Source organism: Hevea brasiliensis, unplaced genomic scaffold, assembly GCF_030052815.1.
Source record: "Hevea brasiliensis isolate MT/VB/25A 57/8 unplaced genomic scaffold, ASM3005281v1 Scaf589, whole genome shotgun sequence".
In the NCBI taxonomy this organism is placed as follows: Eukaryota; Viridiplantae; Streptophyta; class Magnoliopsida; order Malpighiales; family Euphorbiaceae; genus Hevea; species Hevea brasiliensis.
In genome coordinates this window covers 19291-27161 of record NW_026615127.1, presented here as the reverse complement: position 1 = coordinate 27161, position 7871 = coordinate 19291, and the positions used below count along the sequence as shown (strand labels likewise).

Genomic DNA, 7871 nt, shown 5'->3' with positions numbered 1-7871 from the left:
GAAACCAGCTGAAAACTGCATAAGGGACTGCATGACTTATGCAGTCCACTTATGCACTCCCACAAAGAGTTCATTAATGAGCTGGCAGAAGATTCCCTCAGAAAATCTCTCCTCAAACACACTATTTTAGGGCTCCATGTCAGAAAAATGCTATAAATAGTCTCATTTTCCCATTTTAAAAAGGAGGAAAGAAAGGAAGGAAAGGAGCAGGAGCAAGGGCAGCTGAAGAGTCACATTTAGTTTCCACACCATTTCCAACCAGATTTGGGATTTCTTTCTCTTCTTACCTTTTCCTACATTTCTAGTGTTGAGTTTTTTTATTTCTTAGCTTAGATTAGAGCTTTATTTCCATTTAAATTCAGAATATCTTGTAGACATTATGGGTAGTGAGTAGTTTCATTTTGATTCTGGAGTAAGGGATGTAATATTTAGTTATTTTTGTGGATTTGAGCTGGGTTAGTCCCAATTTAATGAATTTATGAGGTTTAATCCATTTCTTGTGTGCTTATTCACATGCTTAATGAAGGGCCCCATTAAGTTATGTTCTTAATCCTTGGTTGAAGCACCGAAAGGAGAAAACCAAGTGATAGTTAATCAAGAAATTGGACTTAATTAACTTAGATCTAGAAATAGACTAAGGGTTAAGAGGGTTTTAATAGATTGATTAAAGAACCTAATGGGTCTTAGTTAATTTTAACTCCACGAAAGTAGGATTAAGTTAATTAAGGCACTCTTTGTCTCACTCGAAAGAGTTTTCAAAGGATTTTAGAATTAATCTCCTTTAAACCCATAAATTTCATGGATTGGGCTAGCTAGGAAAAATCCCAAAATGACTTAAATATGAACCCTTAACTCCAGAATCGTCTTTCATCAATTATTGCTTGGAATTTTACTTTTGAGTGTTTAGTTTAATCTCATTTTATTAATTTTCATTATTAATATTATCAATTTCTTTATTTTGCGAATTATTAAATTAGTCATTGTTTGAATTTAGTTTTGCATTTTCATACCTTAAGCTTCAAATTCCCAAATTTCTTTTATTAATCTAATTAAAATACAATTTTAACATATTTTATTTTATATCAAAAATTCAATCATTAACACAACTCCTCGTGGGAACGATATCTTTTTCTATACTACTTGAGCGACCCGTGCACTTGCGGTTGGGACACATCAAGTTTTTGGCGCCGTTGCCGGGGAGTTGTTTGTTTAAGATTGAGTTTTTGATTATTTTAGTTGTTTATAGTTTTATCTTTGTTATCTTTTCATTTTTGTGTTTGTTTGTTCTTTTTCAGGTACTTTTAACCTTTTATGAGAAGAGCTAGAAGCTCAAGTGACACAACCTTATTGTTCAATCCTGAAATTGAGAAATTTTGTAAGGCCAACAAGAAAGAAATCTGAAAAAGAAAGGAAGCTTTGAGAGAAACCGAAATTGAAGCAGACATGGCTGATGAAAGAGTTAGAATTGGTGTTGGGAATGCTGGAAATGGTCAAAACAATGAAAATGAAGCCCAAGGGGAAGAAGTTGTTAATGCAAACGTGCCTAGGGGAAGTATGATGGATCATGCTTTTCCACATTTTGATGACTTGAGAGAGAGCATAGCAATACCAAGGATTGATGCAAATAGCTACAAGATGGATTTTGGAGTTCTTCAAATGATTCAGAATTCTCAATTTGGAGGACATCCTTCTGAAAATCCACACACACATCTGAAGAAGTTTGCTATGATTTGTGACATGCAAAAACAACCTGGAGTATCTGATGATGCAACAAGGCTAAAATTGTTTCCATTCTCTTTGAAAGATAGAGCATTGGATTGGCTTGATTCTTTACCTCACAACTCAATTACAAATTGGGAGCAGCTCACTGATGCATTTCTTGCCCAATACTTTCCACCTGGAAAAACTCAAGAGTTGAGGAATCAAATGATTTCTTTTAGACCAAGAGAAGATGAGACTCTTTATGAGTCATGGATGAGATGGAAGGAGTTAGAGAGATAATGTCCACATCATGCCATTCCTAAATGGATGATAAACCAGAATTTTTACACAAACGTCACTCCTGCTATCAGAGGAATCATTGATGCTCAAACTGGAGGGGAATTCATCATTAAGCATGAAGATGAAGCGTATGAGTTATTAGAGAAAATAGCAAAGAACAGTCATCTATGGAGTAGTCCAAGAGGGTCAACTCCAACTCAAAAAAGGCAAGTTGTTGGAATGTATGAGCTTGATCCATTCAACATGATCAATGCTAAATTTGATGCACTCACTAATGTCCTTGCTAAGAAAATGGAGGATTTAAGTATGCTAGTCAGTTCATCATCATGCTCTGGAAGTTCTCAACAAGTTACTTATGCAGAAGGAACAATGAGCTGTGGAGTAGATTATCCTTCATATGCTTGGAGGAATCATCCCAATTTTTCATGGGAGATTCAGCAAAATCAAGCTTCAACTCAGAACTTTCCATCACAACAACAAGAGCATCAATACCAACAACCTAGGCAACCACCACCTAGTTTTCAGCAAAAGAATGCAAATACTGCACCTTTACCAAGACAAAGAAGAACAAAGTTCCACCACGAGGCTTTATTACAACAAATTCTTGCTAATCAAATTAAGCATGATGAAGAGTTGAGAGAGATGAAAGCAAGGCTGGAACAAATGCAAACACACAATAGGATCTGGAAAATCGATTGCACAACAAGCATGCTCATCAAGTACCAATTCTATGGGGAAACTTCCTAGTCAAACAGAAAATCCAAGGGAGCAATGTCATGCCATCACACTGAGGAGTGGTAAAATAGTGCATAATGAGAAGAGTGAAAAAGTTGAAAAGAGAGAAAATGAGGAAGATTTTGAGGGAGATGAAAAACAAAAGAGTGAAAAAGGGAGTGCAAGAAAAGGTAAAGAGGAGGTTGGAGAGAAAGAAGAGAAATATATACCTCCAGAGCCTTACAAGCCACAGCTTCCCTTTCCACAGAGATTTCAAAAAGCCAAGCTTGATAAGCAATTTGGGAAGTTCTTAGAGGTTTTGAAGAAGCTATATATAAATGTGCCTTTTATTGATGCTCTTTCCCAAATGCCTTCTTATGCTAAGTTTCTAAAAGAAATTCTCTCAAATAAGAGGAGACTTAAAGATGATGAGACTGTAGCCTTAACTGAGGAATGCAGTGCTATCCTCCAAAGGAAACTTCCTCCAAAGCTCAAGGATCCAGGGAGTTTTTCAATTCCATGCCACATTGGGGAATCATGTTCTATAAAAGCTTTATGTGATTTAGGGGCTAGTGTAAGCCTTATGCCCCTCTCCATCTATGAGAAGCTCAACATGGGAGATCTTAAGCCAACCCACATTTCTCTTCAGTTAGCTGATAGATCAATTAAGTATCCTGAAGGGATTTTAGAGAATGTGCCTCTGAAGGTTGGGAAATTCTATATACCTGTTGACTTTGTCATCTTGGACATGGAAGAGGATTCTAATATCCCAATCATTTTGGGGAGGCCTTTCCTAGCTACAGCTGGTGCTTTGATTGACGTGAAAGGTGAAAAGCTTACTCTCAGAGTCGGAGAGGATCATTTAGTCTTCAACATTGGCAATGATAAGAAGAAGCAACATGAAGATGTAGACTCTTGTTTGAGAATTGATATAGTTGATGAGTTAGTAAAAGAGCACTTTAGAAAGAGCTATCCGAAGGCTTCTCTTGAAAGTTGTCTTATCCATGAAGGGAGTATCAATGATGAAAATCCAAAAGAGGCTGCATTTGCACAACATTTAAAGGGTAATCCATCTTGTCCTATGGCACCAATCTTTCAAGTTGAGCAAGTGGAGAAAAGTGAAGTAAAACAACCATCTCTCAAAGAAAAAGATGCACCAAAGGTTGTCAAGAAAGAAATGGTGGGATTTTTAGACAAAGCAACAAGGATCTTCTCATGTGATGGAAAGAAAATGAAGTATAGATTCATTGAAGCACCTATTGGAAATAGAGGCAATAAATTCCAATTTCAGCCACCATGAAACATGAAAAGAGTCCAGCTAAGGACTATAAATTAGCGCTCTTGGGAGGCATCCCAAGTCCTTTTATTTTACTTTTGCTGATTTACTTTTACTTTCATTGCTTTTGTTTTTATCTTGAATCTCCCCAAATTCAATTTTTGACATTGTTGAATTTTGTCCCTTGTAGATGTATTTCAATGGAGGAAGGTTGGTGAACTGCTGGGGAGTGATTCTTAACTTGAAAATTTTGTCCTTCAAACTCTCCCAAAAACTGATTGGTTTTCTTGCATAACTGTGCAGGAGTCACACTGGTTTATGCAGAGCAAATGACATTCTGCAAAGAAAGAGGGTGTCTGCAGTAGATGGCTTATGTTCTTGGTGAGGTTGGGTGTGTAACTTTTAAGTAAATGTGCTTTTAATGTTAATATGGTGGTAAGTCACCATTTTTGCGATTATGAGCTTATTTGGGTTGTGGGATTTAAGGTGGAAATGCTGCATTTTTCTTGGCATGACTTGGGGAGTTCATCATTTGTGAATAGATACAACTTTATGCAGATTTTATTGAGTTTTAATGTGCTAAATGTTGATTTGCAGATTTTGAGTCAAAATGGCATGGGTCACAAATGCCTTTTATGCAGGATCCATCTTCTACAAGATTGTGTGATGCATTTTTGATGAACTTTGTATATATTGATGTGTTTTTGGTGAAAATTTCTCATGGTTTATGCTTCATGGAATTATATTTCTTCATTCTAGGGTATTTTTCACACTTGCAAATCATGTTCCATTGCAATCTTAATCTTGTTGAATTGTGCATAAGCAACTGCATAGCTTATGTAATCCTGCATAACCACAATTCTTGCCATTTTTCACCTTTATTGCAAGTGCATAAGGAGAGTGCATAGCCTATGCAATTCTGCATATCCTCATTTTGTCAAATTTCATATCTGCAAAACTTGCATAAGGTGAGTGCATGACTTATGCACATTTGCATAACTTCAAATTCTGCATTTTCTCTCTCTGCCGAAGTCTGCATAAGGAGGGTGCATGACTTATGCACTTCTGCATAACCAGAAACTCCAAAAATCAAAACCTGCCGAGGGGTGCATAAGCAGAGTGCATAACTTATGCACTTCTGCATGACCAAAAACTCTGAATCTCCAAACCTGCCGAGGGGTGCATAAGCAGAGTGCATGACTTATGCACTTCTGCATAACCAGAAACCCAAAAATTCCAAACCTGCCGAGGGGTGCATAAGGAGAGTGCATAGCTTATGCACTTCCGCATGACCACCAACCCAAAATCCCAAAACCCACCGAGAGTTGCATAAGCAGGGTGCATAACTTATGCACTTCCGCATAACCACCAACTCTGAATTCCAAGACCTGCCGAGACTTGCATAAGGAGAGTGCATAACTTATGCACTTCCGCATGACCAAAAAAAAAAAAAAAAAAAAATTTATGCAAATATTTTACATAGCCTATGCAACCCTTATTGCCACTCATGCAGAACCGCACGGCTTATGCACCCTACTTATGCACAAAAAAAAAAAAAAATATTTATGCAAATATTTTACATAGCCTATGCAACCCTTATTGCCACTCATGCAGAACCGCACGGCTTATGCACCCTACTTATGCACAAAAAAAAAAAAAATATTTATGCAAATATTTTACATAGCCTATGCAACCCTTATTGCCACTCATACAGAACCGCACGGCTTATGCACCCTACTTATGCACATGTTCTGGAGCACTTTACTCTGCATAACCTGTACAGCCTCTTATGCATCACCATTATTTCTTGAATTCTCATCTGCTCTATACCAGGTAACTCTTTCCTTTTGCTCTTAAATTTCACAATTCCTGGTAATTTCTCTTTACTTTGAATTTTGATAATGCACTACTTGAGACATTGAGGACAATGTCTAATTTTGAGTTTGGGGGTGCACATTCATTTTGATTTTTGCTTCATTTTTTTTACATTTTGAGTATAGGAACATCTCATCCCATTTCATTTACATATATTGTAAATATTTTACATATACATCCATACATACATATACATAACACATTTACACACACATTATACATCACTTAGAAATTATACACTTTGCACACAAATAGATTTCTTCCATTTAGTTAATGCATTGCTCATTTTTAGGAATCATGCATCATGCATTAAAATCTTTTGCTAAATCCCTTGAGTATTGAAAAGTTGCCTATGAGAGTGATTTGACTTACCTTTAGTTGGGTTTGTAGATTGAAAGTTTCCTAAGAGGTGCAAAGTTTTGAAGTGTCTATCCCTTGCCTATATCTTCTTAGCCAAAAAGCCACCCAACTAGTCCTTTAGAGATTGGAGTGTTTAGAGGGAGTTATTGGATATAAGGTAGTCAAATGATGTCTCACCAATCCTAGAACAAATTTTCTAAACCTTTCAAGGCGAAATACCAGCTTGTACTTGAAAAGAGAGATGATTAGGCATTCTTTGATTTAAACCTTCTCATTTTAAACCTTTGGCCCTTTTCCTAATTAAAATTGACCCTTGCAAACCCCTTTTGAGCCTTTTTATCCCTAATTTTTCTTGAATCCCTTATTGCTACCTAGCCAATGAACCAAACACTACAACCCTTTTCATGAGAATAATTATTTACAATATTAGGTACATAAAAAAAAAGAGAAAAAGAAAAGAAAAGAAAAGAAAAAAAATATATACAATAAAAGGGAGAAGAAATGCTTGTCATCTTGTAAAAGTGCTAGTATATGTGCTTTTCACTATTGCCATTCAAAATGAAAGAAATCCACCCAAAGTATTAAAAGGAATGAGTTTGGGGGTGGCAATTTTAGGGACAATCATCAAAAGAAAATGCAAAATACAAGTTTAAAGTATCAAAATGTCCCTCCATTTTTATGTGTTTTGCTAGCACTTGACAATTCTCATTGTGTACTTCTCTCCTCCAAAAAAAAAAAAAAAAAAAAAAGAAAAAAATTATAATAAAATAAGAAGTGTACCTTATGTTGTTAAGATTGGAAATATTCTCATGCTTTGAATCCTTTTTACCCATTCTTCTTCTTAGCCTCATTTTGAACCCCATGGCCCCATTACATCCCTAAAAAGACCTTTGATCTCTTGATAGTACTAGCTACATTAGTGGAGATAGGAGTAGGGAATTTGCCTATGGGATTGGAAAATTATCCATTCATTCATTTAATTCCATCACTCTATATAGAGGCACTTTGGTTATTGATTGTCCTAGAATTCCTTTTGAGCATGACTCTCTCTTTTGATTGGTTGGTTTGGGGATTTTGAACGATAATTGACTTGATGGCTAAGCGGTGAAAGCTTGGATAAGCATTAGATTCTTTGCATTTTAAAGGATGGGTATATGGATTGCTGGTATGGCTGAAGGTGTGTTAAGTTACTTTAATAGGTGATTTTCATAGCTCTTTGGATAAGGCACCCCTAAAAATTTTGCATCATATTTTAAAGTTTGCTTGAGGACAAGCAAAAGCTTGAGTTTGGGGGTATTTGATGCATACATTTTGCATAGTCATTTAGGTCTAATTTCATAGCCATTTTATTTTATTATTAGTTATTTTTAGCTAATTTCATTAGTTATTTAGTTAGTTTTTCATAATTGTCAATTTTAGATTAATTTGTAATTTTTACTTTGTTTTGTAGGAAAAATGGTGTTTTTGAAGGACTGAAGAGAAATTTTGCCATTGAGGAGTAACTTCTACAGCCAAAGATGTCAAAAACAAGTTTTCAAGCTGAAATATGCATTGACCAAATTGTGCATAACTTGTTGCATACGGATCTGCATAAGGAGAAAAATCACTGTTCCAATACCTGCCGAAATGTGCATAAGGAGACTGC

At 35.9% G+C, this 7871-nt stretch overlaps 1 non-coding gene across 1 annotated transcript; it reads right to left on the bottom strand.

Annotated features, from left to right (window-relative positions):
* Positions 1-1910: 1910 nt before the first annotated feature.
* On the bottom strand, positions 1911-2018 carry LOC131177574 (small nucleolar RNA R71). Its single transcript, XR_009146991.1, has one exon. It is a non-coding gene; the product is annotated as a small nucleolar RNA R71 (small nucleolar RNA).
* Between the last annotated feature and the right edge of the window lie 5853 nt (positions 2019-7871).